General features: G+C 36.0%; 1 protein-coding gene across 1 annotated transcript in view; it reads right to left on the bottom strand.

Annotated features, from left to right (window-relative positions):
* Positions 1–22081, bottom strand: part of IQCM (IQ motif containing M) — a gene marked incomplete at both ends in the record, with an annotated part of 278350 nt that overhangs the window by 146649 nt on the left and 109620 nt on the right. The gene's annotated exons all lie outside the window — the stretch shown is intronic.

The raw sequence follows: 22081 nt of genomic DNA, 5'->3' as shown, positions 1-22081 counted from the left end.
AGCTGGCTGGCTCTAGGAAAATAACTATAATAAATAATCATTTTTTAAATTATATAATTTTTTATCATTGAAAGAACAGCACTGAATTTTAACTTAGTAACACCTACAAGGAAAAAATACTTCCTAATCAAATTAATCAAGTAAAGAATATTTACAGAAAAAGACTTACATAAGATAAGCTGCTATTAATATAATCAAATACTTTGGAAAATTACTTACATGTGACAGTTACTATTTTTTTCTTTAAAGCAAGTCTTTTTGTGGGAAGGCTTTTGAAAATAAATTCAATTTCTTTAATAGACATGGGTTATTTATATTTTTCTGTATTAATTTTGGTATGTTGTCTGTTTTCCAAAGAATTTGTCCACTTCATCTTAGCTGTTGAATATAGTTGGCTTAAAGTTATTCATCTAGAGTGATGGCACCTCTTTCATTTTCAATATTGGTAATTTGTGTTTTATCTCTTTTTTCCTTATTTGGTTTTTGTTAGGTGCTTGAAAATTTTATTAAATCTTTTCAAATAATTAGCTTTTGGCTTTGTTAATTTGCTTTATTGCTTCTCCATTTGTATTTCATTCACGTTGATTCTTTATAATGAATGTCACAGGAACACTTAAAAAACATATTCTACAGTTGTTGGATATAGTCTCCTATAAACGCCAATTTGGTCAAATTAGTTGATGGTTTGTTCATATTTGCTGTATCGTTATTTACTCTTTTTACTAATTTTCCTATTAAGTACTAAAAGAGGCATGCAAAAAATGTCCAGCAACAACTATGGAGCTGTCCATTTTATTTAGTCATGTCACTTTTTGCTTTATTTAGGTCAAAGCTCTATTACTAAAGCATATTCTATATATTTAATATGAATGTTGATGCAGTTCAGTTTAGTCTACCATTTTCATTTTTGTTTTTTATTCACTCCATGTGATCCTCTTTCCCTGTCCTCTTTGGGTTGGCCAATTAGTTCCTGTTATCTTTTTATATTAATAATTTATCTAGGAATAAAAATATGTATTCTTAACTTATCATACACTGCTTAAAATTAATACCTCTACACATAAAATAAACTTGCAAGAGTATAACTCCACTTCTTTTGATATTATTGTCATATGTATTTGCATCTCTCTAACTTAAAGGTACTATAAAAATGTTATAAATTTGCCTTAAATTGTCAATTTTAAAGAAATTTTTAAGTATATTATTTTATACTAGGAGCCCAGTGAGCGATTCGAAATCGTGCGGCACCGCCCACCCTTGAGTTGTGGGTCCGGCCCTGCCTCCCTCTCTGGCCCTTGAAGCAGCCGCAGCTGCTGCTGATCAGGCCCTCCCCCAGCACAGGCACGTGGAGGCCCCTGCCGCCCCACCCCCAATGCTACACGCAACCTCCCCCTGTCCGGTCGACCCATTACAGCGTCCTGGTTAATTAGCATATTTCTCTATTATATATATATATATAGATAGATAGATTAACATATATTTTTTATTTTAAATGTTATTTCTTCTGTAGAGTCAACTTTCCATAAGATGTCATTTGTTTTCAGCATGAAGAGCTTCCTTTTACATTGTTAAGTAAAGATTAGCTGTCAATAAATTCTCATTTCTTTAATTTAGCTGAAAATGTCTCTTTTCAACCTTAATGTTATAAGATAGTTTCATTAGATAAAGAATTATCACTTGATTTTTTTTTTTTCTTTCAGCCCTTTAAAACATAATTTCATTGCCTCTTGGTTTTTCTCATCATTTCTGATGGGAATACATCCATCATTCCTAGAAATGTAACCCTCTGTACAATGTATATTTTTCCCCTCTAGTTATTCCAAACTTTTTTTATTTGACTTCAATTTTCAACTGTTTGACTGTGGTGTACTTAACTGTGGTTTTTTTGTTTTGTTTTGCTTTGCTTTTGTACTTATCTTGTTTAGAATGTGATGATCTTCTTGGGTATGTAAAGATGTTTTTCATTAAATTTGGAGAAAATTCAGCCACTATTTTTTCAACTACTTTTTCTGCCTCATTCTATTTTTCTTCTTCTAAGATGCCAGTTTACATGGTAGACCACTTGATATTAAAATATAGGTCAATCAGGCTCTGTTCAATATTTTCTTAATTACTGCTTTCTTTCCTTCTGATTGGTCCTATTGATCTTTTAAATTATTTTTTTCTATTGTCTTCTCTAACATGTTGTTGATCAACCCATCCAATGAAATTTTCATATCAGATATTACAGTTCTCAGTTCTAGAATTTTCATTTGACTTTTTAAAATATGTTCTATTTCTGGAATGAGATACTCAGCTATTATGAACATCCTTTTTTAAAAAAAGTTCTTGAACATTTATAATAGCTGCTTTAAAGACCTTGTCTGCTAATTCCTATAACTAAGGTATCTTTTTTAAAATATATATTTTTATATTGATTTCAGAGGGGAAGGGAGAGGGAGAAAGAGACAGAAACATCAATGATGAAAGAGAATCATTGATCAGTTTTCTCCTGCACACCCACTACTGGGGATTTAGCCTATAAGCCGGGCATGTGCCCTTGACCGGAATTGAACCTGGTACCTTCCGTACACAGGCCCACGCTCTATCCACTGAGCCAAACCAGCTAGGGCATGACCTCCTGTTTTATAGATCCATGCTCAACAGCTGAGCAGCACCAGTCAGGCAGGATATCTTTTTTGATGTTAGATTTTCCTATTTCTTGACATGGCCAGCATTTTACTTATTGTGTACTTAACATGGTACATTATAGAGACTCTGCATTCTGTTATTGTCCTTGAAGGAATGTTGGCTTTTTCCTTTTATTCTAGGTGGTGGATAAATTACTAGTTTATCATCTTAGACTTGTTGAAGCTTGGTTTTATGCTTTTGTTAGAGAGAATCAGATGGTTTTTTATTTTTTTTTTTATCTTTAGTACTAAGTTGAATCCCTTAGTCCTGGGATATGGTTTCCACTCCTTGGTCTTCTAAGATTTTCATGGACAGACTGACATGTTTACTGAGTCCTGATCATTAAAACTGAACAGTTGTTTATAGGATATTTAAATAACTGCATTGTACTATTTCATCATCATCTTCAGCCTAGATTCACCATGGTGTGCAATTCCACAGTACTTGAACCTTAGAGTTGAATAGATTTTGGAAATCATCTTTTTTCAAATATTAGGAAATTAATATAGCATATATACCATATATTATATAACACTCAAGCAGGGTGTGGGGTAGCGTTCTCCATTCAAACACATTAAGTTGATGTTATAATAGGCTAATATAATTAATATTAATATGTATGCAAACCACGAATACTCACATGAAGTGAGAAAAGTAAAAACTATGAGTAATCATAATTATGATGATTTTGACACTAAAGTTTTGGCACAACCTTCATTGTCATCAGTTTTAGTTTTTGGAGCTTTCTGGATTTTAGAATTGTGGACGAGGGACTGGTATGGACCTTATAAAGCCACATATTTTGAATAATTGAGAGGGGGCTTAAAAAAAAGATGTCAGGTAAGAAAAAGTAGCCTAAGTAAGATATTTAAATAAACCTATACTTACTGAGGAGTTAGAACTCCAAACAGGTTGTTTGTTGACATACTTCAGTCTCCAAGGTTTACCCTTTCTCTATTTTCATCTATATGGCCTGGCACAGTGCTTTGCACCTCATCAGTACTAAAATATTATTCAATGAATTAATGAATTATATTACCAGGGAACACAAAATGTGTCCTTTTTAGAAATTTCACTGTTAACGTTCTACAATCCCTTCTTTTCATCTCACTCTCCAATCTGTCTCTCAAAGTCAGTAATTTTCACAAGTTAGTTGACAAATTTCCCACATAAAGTAGCAAAGCAATCTTAGGAATCCCTCATAGCCACTGAAAGATGCTCTACCACAGTGACTTGTAGTACCCAATTTCTAATAAACAAAACATCATGCAGTATTGTTCACACTGCTTTTCCTACCTGTCCATATAATAACCTTCAGCCTGATCTATTGAGAGATCATTAATACAATTGAAAAAAAAAAAGTTTTTTTTTTCTCCTTGTCTTAGTTAAATGAAATGGGAACATTGGAAAATATATACTAAAAATGTGTATTTCTTTAAACTTGGAGACTTAAGATAAAACCAAAAGCAAGCACATTAATTTATACTTGTCTGATATGAAAATAAAAGGTATACCTGGGTGGTGACGCTGGTTCTGGCTTTAAAAATATGGGTTCTTTTTTCAAAAAGGATTTCTAGAATAGGAGCAAGAAGAATTGACATAAGTAGGGAAACAATGTCATAGTTGGCAAATTTTAATTTTATTGATATTCTGTTGTATTATCAAAGGGAGAAGAAACCATTCCGTTACAGTATCTATTATACACCTAAACAATGATATGAATTTTTAAGTAAGCACAGCGGACTATGATCGCTGAGCTGCCTCCAGCAGCTTTTGACATCCAACTAAACAGTTCCTACTGATCATTTCAGTGAGCAATATCCATACAAATCTAATTCAGAAGAGAATTTATTTATTTACTTACTTACTTATTTACTTGTCTTCTGTCTTATAAAAAAAAAAAGATTTAAGATAGCTTACAAAATATACAGTAGGATGTAAGGTTGATCTGGCTGCAACATCTCTCATGCCATTGATCACCAGGGTTGATCCGGCTGATCTGGACAGCTAGGCCATGTCCCCTTCCTCCCTCACCACTCTATGTGTGCCCTCTGGAAGCTGCACACTTGGTCCAAGAGGATGACCATCCCCCCATGAGGAGAAGACCGGTCTTCAGTCAAGGGTATACAAGTAGCTGCGCTCCCCTGTTAGAACCTCCAAACAAGCTCTCAAAACATACAGTGTGTATGAAAAAGAAAATAACAAAATCAAGTTAAGGGGATAATATGTATAAAACAATAATGTCAAATATTTTCTGATGTTTCTTGATGTGTCACGCAGATTGGCTCTCAAAGTCCTACCTGTCCAAGTATTACAAACTGAATTGTGTCCCTCCAAAATCCATATGTTGAAGCCCTAATCACTGTCACGGCTATGTTTAGAGACACAGTCTTTCAGGAGGAAATTAAGGGTAAATGAAGTCATAAGGGTGAGGCCCTATCACATAAGACGGGTGGCCTTGTAAAAAGAGGAAGAGATGCCAGGGGCACGTGGGCACACAGAAAAGGCCACAGAAAGAAGCAGCTACCCATCTAAGCCAAGGAGAGAGGTCTCAGGAGAAACCAACTTTGCCAGCATCTGATCTTGGAATTCCAGCCTCCAAAACTATGAGGAAATTAATATCTGTTGTATATACCACACAGTCTGTGGTATTTCATTATGGCAAGCCTGAAAAATTGATACACAAAGCAATGAAGAAAACATACTAGTTCTAACATCTACAATGTCTATAACAGAAGCAAACATGAGTTTTTTCAAAAGAAGCCTGGTATAGGTAATGGTTAGCCTCAAGAGCATCTCTTCAACAATCACACCAAAGTGTTTAATGTGGATTTTTTTAGACAACCCTTCAATATCAGCCAACAGCAGAAACAATTAAGGTCTCTAAGACCTCAGATTAACTGGGCCATTGTGTCTCTGGTCACTTGGTGTGATCCAACGGTTAAACTGATACCTAAAGGCATTGATGGATTGCATATCCACTTTGTAATCTGTCATGACAACTATTTTGCACAGAACAGCTTTTGAAAACATGGTCTCAAATGAGAGGAATTTTAGGTTATCTTGATAAATTAGTAAAAAGTTAATGGATTTTGGATTGTTGGTGCTGTCTTCTCCCTCAGAATCTATAAGAAGTCAGTAACAGAACATGTCTTGCCTGTTGATATATGGTGTGCTCATATGCCTCAAGAAAAATGCTTACTTTTGCTTTTTAATTTTCAAATATATTTTTAATCACTATTTGCAATTGGAGCCAAAGAAGTCTCTTATGTAAAAACCTAGGATATGTATCTAAAGGATTGATGTAAAGATGAAATGTGAAAGATTGTGTTTGTGTTGCAAACATACTCAGTATTGGGACACTGAGTGATTATTTCAAATACTTTAAACAAATCATAAATCATTCATTCTGGCTTAATACTGCTCTCTCAGATGCAATCTAACTTATTTATGTTCATTTGTACTTCACACCATTTATTTTTTAAGATCAAAGAGTCACTCTTCTTCTATTGTTATGTTAGAATGCAACAATAACCTTGAGAATTAGTTTATATCATCTTTCAAGTATTTGTTACTTTTAGAATTCTCTGATCATGTATTTTTAAGTAAACAATCATTCTAAGGAATAATGTGCTTTTTTAAAAATTTATTTGCAACATGTAGGTAATGATAAAACATGGAGCAGGACCTATATTTTAAATATGGCTCTCCAGATGTTTCTGACACATGCTCATGGCTACAAAAATACTAATGGCTATGACAATTAATTTGTAACCTATATATCCCATCCTTTTGCACACAGCAATGTGCTTGGCTTAGAACACACTGTCCTTATGTGATACTACTCTTTACATTTGCCAACTTAATTTTTTAACTGCTTCCTTCTTGGCCAGACTAACTGCACTGGCATGCTGTCCATGAGGAAGGGTGTCAAGTGAAGTCTGCTAAGTAAAACAGACTCAGACAAGCATTCTTGAGGATTTTTCTTACCAACACGTTCTCTGATATTTTTCTCCCAGTTACTCTCTTACAACTATTGCCTTCACAACCACCACTGTGTTTCTTCCTACCTGGTTTTAGAAACTTTTTTCTCTCAATTTTGCAAAGTCAATAGCAGTCATTTATTTAGGATTCCTGGGTGTGTGGGTTTTTTTTTTCCTCATTCTTTGTTTTCTATATACTTACTAGAGGCCCGGTGCACAAAATCCATGCATGGGGGGTGAGCGGGAGGGTGACCCTCAGCCCAGCCTGCACCCTCTCCAATCTGGGACCCCTCAGAAGACATCCCTCTCACAATCTGGGACTGCTGGCTCCCAACCGCTTGCCTGCCTGCCTGCCTGATTGCCACTAACCATTCTGCCTGCCAGCCTGATCACCCCCTCACCACTCCCCTGTCAGCCTGATCAACGCCTAACTGCTCCCCTGCCAGCCTGATTGTCTCCCCCCTCAACTGCCCTCCCCTGCCGACCAGGTTGCCACTAAATGCTCTCCCCTGGTGGCCTGGTCACCCTAACTGCCCTCCACTGCAGGCCTGCTCGCCCCCAACTGCCCTCCCCTGCCAACCTGGTCACCCCCAACTTCCCTCCCCTGCAGGCCTGGTCGCCTCCAACTGCTCTGCTCTCCCCTGCCGTCCTGGTCCCCCGCAACTGCTCTCCCCTGCAAACCTAGTTGCCTCCAACTGCCCTCCCCTGCAGGCCTGGTCACCCCCAACTACCCTCCCCTGCCAGCCCAGTCACCCCCAACTGCCCTCTCCTGCAGGCCTGGTCACCTCCAACTGTCCTCCCCTGCTGGCCCGATAGCCCACAACTGCCCTCCCCTGTTGGCCATCTTGTAGTGGCCATCTTGTGACCACATGGGGGTGGCCATCTTGTGCGAGGGCATGACGGTCAATTTGCATATTACCTCTTTATTATATAGGATATAGTCAAATCTCAAGTCCATTCTGCCTTAATGTTTTAATTCCATTCTCTCTCAAAAATCTTTCCTGTCAACTGCCACCTGCTTCTTTAAACTTCTTCAATATCCCAGTCTTACCAGGACAATGCATTTGAAGTGACATATTCTAAATACCTGGCTGAAGATTGTAAGTCATTTATTAAACCCTGATTTCAAAATCATCAAATTTTTAACAACACCCATTAAAACCAATTTTCAGACTCCTTTCCTCCACATCTTTTCTCAAATTCCACAATTTAACTGGCCCTAAACTTACTTCTGATCATCCATACAATATTGTTAAACCTCAAGTTTCGTTTCAGAAGCAGCTGTCTAATCCATCAATTCCACACTTCTTTCCAAATCTCATAGAATTTCTTTGTTCCTTTTGATAATTCTGCTAATTTCTTTCATTGTCTAACTAGAAGCCTGTTGCACGAAGTTTCGTGCAATAGACTTTCCTTCACCTGGCTGCCAGCACCAGTTTTCCGCCAGCACCAGTTTTCCTCTGGCCACCCGCCGATCAGAGCGCCTCCCGAAGGCTGAGGACGGGACTCGGGAGGTGCTCCGATGGGGGGGGGGGGGTGGCCAGAGGAAAACTGGTGCTGGTGGAAAACTGGTGCCGTCAGCCACGCAATCAGCCACCCCAAGTTCCACCACCTGCGTCTTCCGCCGGCCCCATGGGTCCTCCCGCAATGCCAGCCGTTTAGGCCGGCGGGAGGAGCAGGAGGCGGGGACTTGTGAGTCCCCGCTCCTACCGCCAGCCAATCGGCCACCCTGAGTCCTGCCCCCTGCACCTCCAGCCGGCCCAATCGTGGGCGTAGCGGAGTGATGCAATTTGCATATTACCTTTTTATTATGTAGAATGATTAATTTCTTGCACTGATTAGCTATAAATGAACTATCCAAGGAAACCTTTGATTTTCTTCTTAATGCTAGGTATTTTTCTATATTACTATTACTGTGAAATTCTGGGATATCCTATATAATAAAAGTCTAATATGCTAAGTGTCCGGTCGTCCTGTCTTCCATTCAATGAATCAAAGTGTAATATGCTAATGATATGCTAAGGCCACTCAACCGCTTGCTATGATGTGCACTGACCACCAGGGGACAGACATTCAACTGGTTGACCAGTCATTAAGTCATGCACTGACCACCAGGGGGCAGATGCTCCAACTGGTAGATTAGATTGCTGCTGGGGTCCAGCCGATTGGGACTGAGCGAGATGGGCCAGACATGCTCTGGAGCCCTCCCTCAGTCCCTCCCCAGCTGGCCAACTTCCCACGTCCCTCCCTGGCCCTGATCGTGCACTGGTGGTCCCTAGAACTGGCCTGTGCCCTCTCGCAGTCTAGGATCCCTAGGGGGAAGTTGGAGAGCCGATTTTGGCCCAATCCCACAGGCCAGGCTGAGGGACCCCACTGGTGCACAAATTCGTGCACTGGGCCTCTAGTGTTTGTTATAAAAAAGTAACATATAATCGGTATATTACACCTCTAGTACAACCAAAATTAATTAAAGGGTATTTTCTAAGCAGCAAAGAATGTTCATAGTTTTTAACAGTGTTGTGACCCTACTGGAAGCATATATAAACATACCATTAAAGGTAAAATGAAAGGTTTATTTAAAAATAGGTAACTGTGAAGAAAACAACTACTAACATATACATATAAAACTACAAATTACACCTTAAAACATGTGAAGTAAACTGAAATGCTCTTTCAGCCAATCTTGAATATTAACAATTGTGTTTCCCCAGCGGAAGTCAGTCTTGTCACTAGCATCTTCTGTAAAACAGCCGTGATCTGCATCCCTTGCACTACTACTGTTTCTTCTATAAGAAATGGTTTAAACAGAAAAATACCAATAACGGGCATACATGCAAAACCAGAAGGCACCAAACACACCATTCTGGGACCTCACAAGTCAATATCTTTGCATTATCGAATTGTAGAACTTCCAAAAGCAAACACAAACTACAGGACAGTTTGCATGCAAGCCATAAAACCACCTCTAGGGAGTTCTAGTAGATTCAGGAAACCAATAGTTTCTAAGAATCTCCTGATGGAGCCAGAGAAGCCTCCAATTTGAAAGTGTTCTCTATGTGATATTTCCTTTACATTTCTTAAGAGATATGGAGGGATCCCAAAGCTAATGTTGGTCACCCTATAATGGCCCTGGCCTCAAAAAGCCATTCAACCTTCAGATTAGGGGAGACTGAAGAAGGTGACCCAACAAAGCATAGGTTGTTCATTTACCAGTACTATACAAAGTTTCTTTAACCTCCAAGGGAAATCAAAATTGTAAGAATTTTACTCTTTTATATGTAGGGATTTAAGCATAGCATAATAGACAATACAAAGACTGATGAGTAGAAGGGAGCTGGATAGGGAAGTCTACATCCCAATGTAAGTCCTTCAGAGGGTTCAAACCTATTTTTAAATTATATAAGAAGGCTGCTGTTTCCAGAAATATGTTCATAGTAACAAATCACTGCATAATCCCATAATAAATGCTAAAAACAAAAGGGAAGGATATCTTAAATGCATGGCTGAGCTGATGGGAAAGTAACAGAATTCATTTCAGGGCAAAAACAAGAAGTTTTGAATTGACTATTGTATGAGTTTTAGATGTTGTCTTTGCCTCAGGGTTTTCATGGTAATTCCTGACAACCTAGAGCCTGACTTTTAATGAATTACTTATGCTGAAGTTCGAAGACCGACACTGGAATCCAGAATATGGAATGCCAGAGCTGAAAAGACTCCCATAAAATGTAGTTACTGGAAGTACAGTATCCTTAGAGTATAAATCAGGATTTTAAATTTTTCCTTAGAAAGAGAAAAAAATAAATGAGGAGAATGAGAAAGAGGCACCATGAAACCATATCTACCATGACATTGGCTTTGGGTGGAGAAAGAATAAAGAATCCCACCACCACCAGTAATTTATGGTGAAAAGACCTCATTCACATGGATTTGGGGGCCTCAATTCACACTACCTGCAATGCTCCACAACCTTCTCTCCAAAAGAAAGGCAGAATTTAAAATAAAGTGGTTCCATAGAGTGTCTGGTAAAAGCAACTATCAATCATTTTTAGAAGACAAATTCATAATAAAATATCAAGAAAAGTGAGATCACAATCAGAAAGGTCATTAAACATGAAAAATGTGCAGTGAAGGAGTCAAAAGAAATAACAAACTAAACAATCAGTACCTCAAAGGTGTAATCATTCCATGGGATGTTATGCATCAATGAAAATGAATGAACCACAGGAGGCCCACATAGATATTTATGAAGACTGATGGATCTCGAAAATACATTGTTGAGGCAAAGAGAAAGAAGGCATTATGATTCCATATACATAAAGTTAAAACAAACAAAAGTAAACAAAATACTAGTTAAGGATATGTGTCCTAAAATTAGAGAAAAGCAAAGAAACCAAATTAGGAAGATTGGTTTCCTCAGGAAAAGACACAACAGAATTCCACTTCTTAAGCTTTGTAAGTATTTGTTTCATTATTATTCTTTAAGATATAGGTATATTGATAGATGTGTATATGTATCATGTACTGTCTTGTGTAATCAATATATGAGAATAGAAATTTAAAAAATAATATGGTACAGATGCTGGAAGTATGATGTTTTAAAGTGTACGAACCTGTAAATACATGTGGCTCACCTTTTTTAATCAGCTAGAATTAAATGCTCCAGAGACACAGAAGCATGGAACAGACTGACAAATCTCAGAGGGAAGGGGAGGAGGGATACAAGAGATTAACCAAAGAATTTATATGCATATATACAGAACCCATGGACACAGACAATAATGTGGTGAAGTCCTGGGGGTGTTTAGGGGGCGGGGAAGGGGACCAATGGGAACATCTACAATACTTATAACACTAAAGATAGCTCTTTTAAAAGTCCAAATTGAGGAGTTTCTGTTTTAAAATTTGGGGGCATTTTAATATGCTTGTGTTCATTCTGATGTTGAAGTTGATGCTTAAGCAGATGGAGGTATTTATTTGATTTTGAAAAGGTTTCCCCCTTTGGATTTAAGGTAGCCTCCCATGTACTAAATTTATTACTAAATGATATATTTACAGTTCTGTGTATTAGTTTGGGATTCTTTTCTATGTAAATCCATTGTAAATAGTGAGTTTGATTATCATCATGAGATTTGTAGATCGAGAACTGCATCACAGAACTAATTGTTATAACTAATTATTAGAACCTAGTTTGTGCTTTATGTACATTTTTTCTATCTTCATCAAGACTCTGCAAAACAGGTATTTAAATTACCACCTTTTCGAAGGAAGCTGAGAATTTTAATATCTTTACCTTGATTTCATAAGTAGGAGGTAGCTGGGATTCAGTCTCAATCTATAATTTTATTTAGAAGGTGAAATTGATGATATAGGCAGATTTTTAATCCGTAAAAATAATCAGAATACAGTGAGCAAAACAATATTGGAATCTATGTTAGATATATAATTGATTGGCACTCAGAAATTTTGTTTCCCACTTTTCTAATTTCTTTAGAAAAGATCGCAATGATTTTGTAGAAAGCCAGTAGGACTTAATCATAATGGGATTTAGAACCTTCAATCAATGCACTGGCATGAAAGAGTGCCCCAGCCCCTAACTTGACTGTCATTCCTTGTTTGGAGGACTATTATAAGGAATTAGATAAAACAGTGCATCTCAAACTTTAATGTGCTTGTCAATCTCTAAAATGTGAGTTCTAGAGACTCAGGATATAACTGGATGGATATATGAGCTTATTGAAATTGTCCAGATTAATCTGTTTGGGTGGAGGTTTTATTATCAAAATGTATGACATATTTTCCCAGGCCAATTTTAACATGCACTGTAGCTTTATTGCATTACTTGGAACTGTGTTTCTAATATCTTTGATGGGTTATTCTTTTATTCCTCAACTTTCACAAGAAAACATATTCCTATCTTACCACTTGACTCTAAACTCAACATGGAGTATCTGCACTTTTCTAAAACAGAGTTCCTCTAATGTTTATAAATCATTATTGATATTGATCAAAAACAGATAATAATTCAGTAGATTTGGGGTGGGCCCTGAAATTCTACATTTCCCAGATGATAATAATTCTGTTGACTGATGGAGAGGGTGTTCCCCGATGCCTCAAGATGTCCTAAAATCTGCCTCTGATTTAAAATAACCTGCAGAGAACTGAATACTGGACCATATTGTTTCCACGTCACCTCCACCACAACTCACACTCCCCAAGTCCTCCAACCCCTGTAAAAGCACTTTCACCAAATTTTTCTTTGGTCTTATGATTAACATGGGGTGTACAGCTGACCCTTTAACAATGCGGGTTAGAACTACATGATCTACTTATAGGCAGATTTTTTTTAATAGCACTACAAATGTATTTTCTCTTCTTTATGGTTTTCTTAATGTTTTCTTTTCTCCATCTTCCTTTATTATAAGAATACAGTATATAATACATGTAACATACAGAATATGTGTTATCAATTGTTTATGATATCAGTAAAGCTTCTGATCAACCGTAGGCTATTAGTAGTTAAGTTTTTGGGGAATCAAAACTTATACACAGATTTTCAACTGCTCTGGGGTTGGTGCATCTAATCCAAACATTGTTCAAGAGTCAACTGTAGTATATTACTGCATTTTCTGAAAGTATATTTTTGAGTACATAATATATAATATTTATTTTACAGTACCATCTTTTTTTAAATCCTCAAACCAGTATATTTTTCCATTAAACTTTAGAGAGAGTGGAAGCAGGGGCCGGGGGAGACAGAGAGAGAGAGAAACATCCATGTGAGAGAGACACATCAATTGGTTGACCAGGGCTGGTAATCAAGCCTGCAACTAAGGTACATGACCTTGATGGGGAGTCTAACCTGGGGCCCTTCAATCCATGGGCCAACATTTTATCCACTGAGCCAAACTGGCTAGGGCTATTTTATAGTAACATCGTAATAAGCGTCTGCTTGGTACATATTTCTGGTTTGCTTTTATTTTATTGAAATACCCTGAATCAAGTTACTATGAATTATATATTTTTTAATAACTGCTAAAACACACATAGCTGTTTGTGGCTTCCTTATTAATAACATAATATACAAAATTATATGTATATAATTACAATAAAGTACCAAATTATGAATTTTGTGTACTTACCTAAATCTTTTTTTTAAGATATATATTTTATTGGTATCAGAGAGGAAGAGAGAGGGGGAGGGAGATAGAAACATCAATGATGGGGGAGTATCATTGATTGGCTGCATCCTGCATGTCCCACACTGGGATAGAGCCTACAACCCAAGCATGTGCCCTGACTAGGAATAGAACAGTGACTTCCTGGTTCATAGGTCCACGCTCAACCACTGGGCAACAATGGCCAGGTACCTAAATCTTAACTTTATCTTTCCTATTCTCTTTTTCACAAACCCTATTTCTTTACATGTATAATACTTCATGTTGTAAATATTTTATAAGCTATCATAAATTCTTAATGAAAGGATTTTAATGAATTAACAATTTGATAAAGGTATTAATTATAGCTATAATTAATTATATGTATATAATTACAATAAAGTACTATAATCAGCTCTTACTGTAATCCAGTCATATTATGCTAAGCCCTTTGCATATATGATTATCTAATTTTAGTTGGTAATTTGTTTGTTTTTTCTTTGTGTACTTTTGGCTTTGAGTTAGAAGAAGCAGTGAAAATCTATGTAAAACCAAAACCAGCAATTCTTTGGAGGACAATTTAACAGTATATAATAAAAGACAAAGCAAAAAAAAAGGGGAAGCACACCAAAAAGTCCACTGGAAGGAACTTATACTAAGGAAATTAAGAATATGCATAAACATTTAACTACAAACATAGTGCACCATATTCCATTAAAGCTTTGTTCAAAGGCCAAAATAACCAAATATGAATTATATCCCCAAATAAAATATTGCTGCCATCAATTTAATGGTAAAAAATATATATATATTAATAAGAAAAACGTTCAGAATGTATTTTGGAAAGAAAAACTAAGGTTATAAAGCATTCATTGTTATAAGTATGGTTGATTTTCTCCTTATTTTTGGCTTATCCAAGCTTTTTTCAAAATATATATATTGCAAGCATAATTTATTATTTTTATTTTCTTTTTATTTTTTCTTTATTGTTGAAAGTATTACAGATGCCCCCTTTGTTTCTTTTTTCCCACTGACCCCACCCCTACCTACCCCTCCTAGGCCTTCACAATACTATTATCTGTATCCATGGGCTATGCACATGCATATAAGTTCCCCCAGTTAATCTCACTCCACCTTCCCTCTGAAATTTGTCAGTCTGTTCCATGTTCTGTATCTCTAGATCTATTTTGTTCATCAGTTTATTTTGATCATTAGATTCCACATATGAGTGAGATCATGTGATACTTACCTTTCTCTGACTGGCTTATTTCATTTAGCATAATACTCTCCAGGTCCATCCATGCTGTTACAAATGGTATGAGTTCCTTCTTTTTTATAGCCAGGTAGTATTCCATTGTATACAAGTATCATAAATTTTTTATCCACTCATCTGCTGATGGGCACTTGAGCTGTTTCCAAATCTTAGCTATTGTAAATTGCACTGCTAAGAACATAGGGGTGTGTATATTCTTTCTGATTGGTGTTTTGGGTTTCTTAGGATATATTCCTAGAAGTGGAATCATTGGGTCAAATGGGAGTTCCATTTTTTAATTTTTTGAGGAAATTCCACACTGTTTTCCACAGTGGCTGCACCAGTCTGCATTCCCATCTCTCTCAAAGCAATGTGTTTACCGATACATATCCTAGGGCAAAGTAAACTAAGGAGAAAATAAGTAAATGGGACTATATCAAAATAAAAAGCTTCTGCACAGCAAAAGAAACCATCAACAAAATGAAAAGAGAGCCCACTGCATGGGGGAACATATTTCCCAATGATACATCTGATAAGGGGTTAATATAAAAATATACAAGGAACTCATACAATTTAACAAAAGGAAGACAAGCAATCCAATTTAAAAATGGGCAAAGAACCTAAATAAACACTTCTCCAAAGTAGATAAACAGAAGGCCAAGAGACATATGAAAAAATACTCAAAGTAACTAATCATCAGAGAAATGTAAATTAAAAGAACAATGAGGTAGCACCTCACACCTGTCAGAATGCCTATCATCAACAAATGACAAGTGTTGGTGAGGATATAGAGAAAAGGAAACCCAAGTACACTGCTGGTAGGAATATAAAAAATTATTTTAACAAATGACAAAAGGCTAGTGTTAAAAGGCTTAATGGAATGGTCATAAACATGTGGTAACAGATATGGAAAGAAGGAAGAGAAGAAGAATACAAATAATTTGAGATGAAAAGTTTTCCTATGTGTTTGATTCAAGGATAAAACTAGAATCAGATTAGGAAGCAATCACTGAAGACAGCATCCTGAAACGGACTTTTATCACTAATAGGATCTCTATTGCTTGATAACTTCCTAATGCAATAACTGAATGGGAATGTGTGAAGCCTCCTGATTACTACCAACTAGGTTTCAGTATCTACGACCTAGTTGTCAATACCAGGATCTTCGATAACTCAAAGTTTTGGGTTTGTGCCCCTGGGACAGATTTGTTCCTTTCCAATCAGCTGATGAAAGAAAGCTACCTTGCCTGCAGCCTCAAAGGGGACTTCTAATGAGAGTTTTGGAAGAAGTTTAAAAACAGAAAAAGAAACCAATAAGATAACTGCCTGACTAAATGAGAGTGGCCACTGACTCCAGAGAAGAGGAATGGAGGGAAAGCCCATTTCAGAATAAATAATTAAGAACTATGCAGCTCTTTTTTGGCTAACATAGAAAAAAATTAATTACAGCAATATTTATGTAACAGCATTATTTTTTTTTTCCTTTTTCCTTTCCTAATAATATCATGGCTATGATTATCACTGCTCTGGGACCTTGGGTCTCTTATGCATTCCTTTTATCCACTTATTCATCAAATATTTTCTGAACCTTTGCTGTATGACAGAAACTATTCTAGGCACTGGGGCTGCATCAGGGCTCTAAACATCCTCAGCCTGGTGAAGGCGACACTTCAGTGAGGAAGGCCAACACTAACCCAATAAAGACATACATAATGTCCTGTCAGGTTGGAATACATTGAAATAAAGGCAGTGGTGCTCTTTCAGGTGGGGGTCAGGGAAGAACTCCATAGAAGGTAGCATCTATCAGAGATGTATTATCACATCAGCCTGGTTTTGCCACCGGGAATCACATATATACACACCTTCGCAATTAATTCCAGGATATCTTGCACCAAAAATCAAGAACAATCATTGTAGGATCATGATTTTTTTCTTATGCAACTAACAATATGTGGGTTCTTACCTCTTTCTCTTCCCCAAATATCTTCACCTACTACCACCACCATTGTTACTATTGTTATTACTACTACTATTACTATTATTGTTTTACTATTCAGGTCTATGATTCCTTATTTGAGACTTAGAAATCCAAAAACCTTTGAAAACCAATAATTTTTTCATAAGACACATGGAGGCAAAATTTAATTCACCTGATCTTTAGTGGGAAAATCTGACTTGAACCAACCAACAAAATGTCAATAGAGTGACCTCTATCTCCTATTTAATGATAATATTCTTATGCTTGACTGAAAAATAATAACATATTTTGATTATAGTTTTAATTGAAGATCCACTTAGCATCTTACCTTTCTACAGTTTGAAATTTTCTGAATTCCAAAATACATCAAACTACAAGAATTTCTAATAAAGGGTTATGGATCTATACAACTACTACAAGCTACAACTATTACTACAGTTGTTGCTTGTACTACAAAATATTGCTTTGAGTAGCTGTAGATTTGTTATTCTGAATCATTCTAACATCTCATTAGCCTAAAGGTGTATAACTTAAGAGAAAACTTTGCATCTAATGCATCTGTCATTTAATGAATATACTGGACTTGTTAAACACTTTTTTTCTGATCATTTAAAATACCAAATTACAGCAAATCTACGTCAATATTAACAGCCACAGCAATACCCAAAGCCTGTGACCATAACCTTGAATATCAGCACTCTCTATGTACACTGGCACTTTCTATGTCTACTTATTATTGCTACTAAAGTTTTCATTCATATTCATTATCCATGTCTGGTGCATTTTGTTTGATGAAAATAAGCTAATTAGTGCTGAACCTTTCCTACTTCATAAATTTATTCCTAAGAATATTAATAGGAAGTCAACTGAGACATGTTCAGCAACAGATGTTGGCCTCTTTTGCCTGCCTTTTTACAGTTTGTTCTCTTTCATTACTTTTTAAGAAATTTAGTTAAATGTTCCCTTTACTAGAGAACAAGCATACCTAGCTTCCCAGGAGGGTGAGGGAGGGGGAGTTCCCAGGGCAGGCACAGTCTGTTCACTCCCTTAAGCCAGTATCTGCTCTAATGCTCTCCACATTCGAGTTTTCATTCTTTCATCCAGGTTTTGGAAACAATCACACTCCAGCTTATCTCAAAAAAATGCACATGTTGATGGCAACTGTAGAACTAGAACTATGGTGGGCTCTATTACTAATGCAGATGGGCCTAGTTACCCTCAAATATCTTACAATCTCAGAAAGAAGACTCAATATACTGAGAAAATTTGGTTGACTCTTTTGGCTTGCACAGTAAAGACAGACAGTGAAGTAACTCCCAAAAGTAAAATTTCAATTATCTTTTATAATAAAATAAATGAGAAATGTAGATTAATATTTTTCTCTATAAAAGTAAATTGATCCAAAAATACAAATTTAAAATATCCTATTTATATACATAACCCTCCACTTTTGTATATGATTTAGTGTGGGTGGGATTGTGATGTGGTCAAGTGGTGGTACACTGGTAAATCTAAGTAACATTACATCCAAATACTTAATTCGTCAGAAGTGCTTTCTTTAAAACATCATGAGGATGTTGAATATGAGTCTTGACCAATTTCTTCTGACTATACATCTTACCCTATTTATTGCTAAAATTTTGTATGGAGCACATCCTTAATTTTCCCCAATAAGTATATTAACTAGGACAAGAGTAAAGAATTTTTATCTAGAATTCAAAATTTATAAAATACACTTTAGACCCAGAAAGTACTGATGCAGGACAATATAACTATCGAGATATGGGCTTTTAACAGCAACTATGTACATTTTATAGATATATTAAATGTATATGTCAAAGTAAATACATCATTTTTCACAAAAATGCAAAACTTTAATATTTCATTGGAAAAAAATAATATTGCTTCCCAATATTAGCTAAAAATTATTTTCCCAAACTTCTGTTAATATTTATCTTATTTTAAAAGCATATTTTAATGCATTGATAAATACATTAATTTTTGCATCTCTGATTTTGATAAATACTAAAGTTGTTTTTCATAACTACAGTCCTCCAGCTCACGGGCTTCAAGATAGCTTCACACATTATCATGAAGTTAGCAAACCTTTTTAAAGAAGAGCTATAAAATGAAATTGCAAAAAAACAAAAAACAAAACTTGGAGATGGTGGTCTTTCCTATAGTATTGCAATGTAATGTTACATTTTTATGTTACATAAAGGATTATATTCACAGATGCTCACTTATCTTGGATAAATATTACCTTTCAAGATAATTAAGACTATAAATATCTCAGTACTTCAGAAACTATAAAAAGTAGCATTAGTAACTTTCTCTTCAGCATGCAGTTTCTTTAGCTTCATACAAAGAAGTTTTAGTGGTTATATGCCATTTCTTAAAATAACTGGAAATTCTAATACAGTTCTAATACAATAAGCCTGCAGTGGCAGAAATAAAACATTAAAACTAAAGACATATAACATTATTAAATTATTATTTAATTAGGACTAAAAATATATAAGCATAAAAATATATTAAAAAGAAAACAAAAATTTCGGGCTTAAAAGGGATAGTGTCTTTTTAGCCTACAGAAAGCATATCCACAGTAGCTTTCTTATTTCAGCAAATTAAAATGTTGATAAAAGCAGCTAAGCTGTAGAGAGGGGCCTACATCAAAATAAAAAGCTTCTGCACAGCAAAAGAAATCATCAACAAAATGAAAAGGAAGCCTACTGTATGGGAGAACATATTTGCCAATGATAAATCGAATAAGGAATTAATTTCCAAAACATATAAGGAACTCATACAACTTATCAAAAGAAAGACAAACAATCCAATCTAAAAAGGGCAAAGAATCTAAATAGAAACTTCTCCAAAGTGGACATACAGATGGCCAAGAGTCATATGGAAAAATGCTCCAAGTTACTAATCTTAAAAATATTAAACATAGGAAATCAATATGGTTCAGGTTTTCCACTTCTGGATATATATCCAAAAGAAGCGAAAGCAGGGACTCGAACAATACTTGTATACCCATGTTCATAGTGACATTATGCCCAATATCCAAAAGGTAGAAGCAATTCAGGTGTCCATCGACAGGTGAATGGATAAGATATGGTATATACATACGTAGACTATTATTCAGCATTTTTAAAAAGAAGGGGAATTCTGACATATGCTACAACATGGATGAACCTTGAGGACATTATGCTAAGTGAGATAAGTCAGTCACAAAAGGACAAATAAAAAGGATAGAGACAGAAAGGATAAAGTTTGTTGCCCAAGAATGGGGGGAGGGAAGAACAGAAAATTAGTATTTAATAGGTACAGAGTCTCAGTTTGGAAAGATGACAAAGTTGTGGAGATGGATGGTGGTGATTGTTACACCACAGTGTGGGTGCACTTAATGCCACCACACTGTACATTTTTCAATGGTAAACTTTGTTATGTATATTTTACCACAATAAAAATATAAAAGAAGAATTTACTTGGAATTTGGTGTTTGATTCCTTCTAGGACGGTTCTTATTTTAAAGGATAAGCAAAAGGGGAATCCTTAGTAAAGAAGCCAGTTAGATAGCCAATGATGAAAATGAAAATGCAGAACCTATAGGAAAAAAATTTAAAGGTTGGAATCTCCTAATTCATTTCCCACCACTTCTATATAGTTGGTTTGCAAGGAAAAGATATAAGCATCTAACTGCACTGATGCAAAATGCCTATTAATGCCCACCCAGTCTCCATTTCAGTTCACCCCAAAACTTCTAGACAGGTGCACATACCCAAAGCACCATCTATTGTGCCAAAGTCATGGTGAGTAGTATTTTGTTCTCCTAGTATTCCACTCAGCAGTGAATAAAGTCCCCAATGTTGCATCCAGAGCTCTCCACAATCAAATCTATTCGCCAGATGTATTCCCAAAAGAAGTATGTTTAATGTACTTATTTGTATAGCTAAAGGCAGTCTCTAAATTGTTAGCATAAAACAGGGTAGAGCTGGAAGGCTTGGAAGTAGCAGTTCATTATTTCACCTTTACTAGAAGATAAGAAAAGAACCTTCCATGAGTATTGCTTTTGTTAAGTACATATATGCATTAGAAATACATATTCTGTTAACGGGAGGTGGCTGTCTAGGTTGTGATTAACTGATCTGTTCTAAAAATAGTAGAGTACAAAGACTTAGAATTTCAGGAAGCATAATATTCATATAATTTCCTTGTCAAAATTCTCATAATATTTCTTAATGATATTCATATAATGTCCTTGCCTAAAACAAAGTTAACAATGATTTAGTTTTAGTAAATTTACTCACAAAGAATTTAGCAACATAAATCAAATGACGTAATTCAAAAGGTCTACTTTATAGGAAAAACATAAAATGATATTTGTTTTTTTAAAAATGGTAGATGAACTATTCAATAGATAGAAAAAAGCATTGTCAAATATATTTCAGTTATCTAATGGTATTGTGTACTGAGTTATGTCTCCCCAAAATTCATATGTTGAAGCCCTAACCTCCAATGTGACTGTATTTGGAGACACAGACTTTAAAGACTTAACTAGGCTCAATGAGGTCATAAGGGTAGGGTACTCATCCAATATGACTAGAGTCCTCATAAAAAGATAGATACAGAAACACACACAAGAAAACCCACATGAAGACACAGCAAGAAGGCAACTGTTAGCAAGCCAAGAAGAAAGAAGCCTCAGGAGAAACCAGCCATGCTAGCTTTGAACTGACAGACTTTGGAACTTCAAAAAATAAATCTCTGACCTTTAAGCCAACCTGTCTGCGGTAATTTTTTTTTGTTGTTGCTAATCCTCACTCGGGGATATTTTCCCATTGATTTTAGAGAGAGTGGAAGGGAGAGGGAGAGACACAAAAGAGAAACATCAGTGCTAGAGTGACACATCCATTGGTTGCCTCCAGCATGCGCCCCGACCAGGGCCAGGATTGAGCCTGCAACCGAGATACATGCCCTTGACCAGAATTGTACCCAGGACCTTTCAGTCCGCAAGCCCTATCCACTGAGCCAAATCAGCTAG

This window comes from Cnephaeus nilssonii (assembly GCF_951640355.1).
Source record: "Cnephaeus nilssonii genome assembly, chromosome: 5".
NCBI lineage: Eukaryota > Metazoa > Chordata > Mammalia > Chiroptera > Vespertilionidae > Cnephaeus > Cnephaeus nilssonii.
Note: the sequence above shows the minus strand (reverse complement) of the source record. Positions and strands in the feature narration are given on the sequence as shown.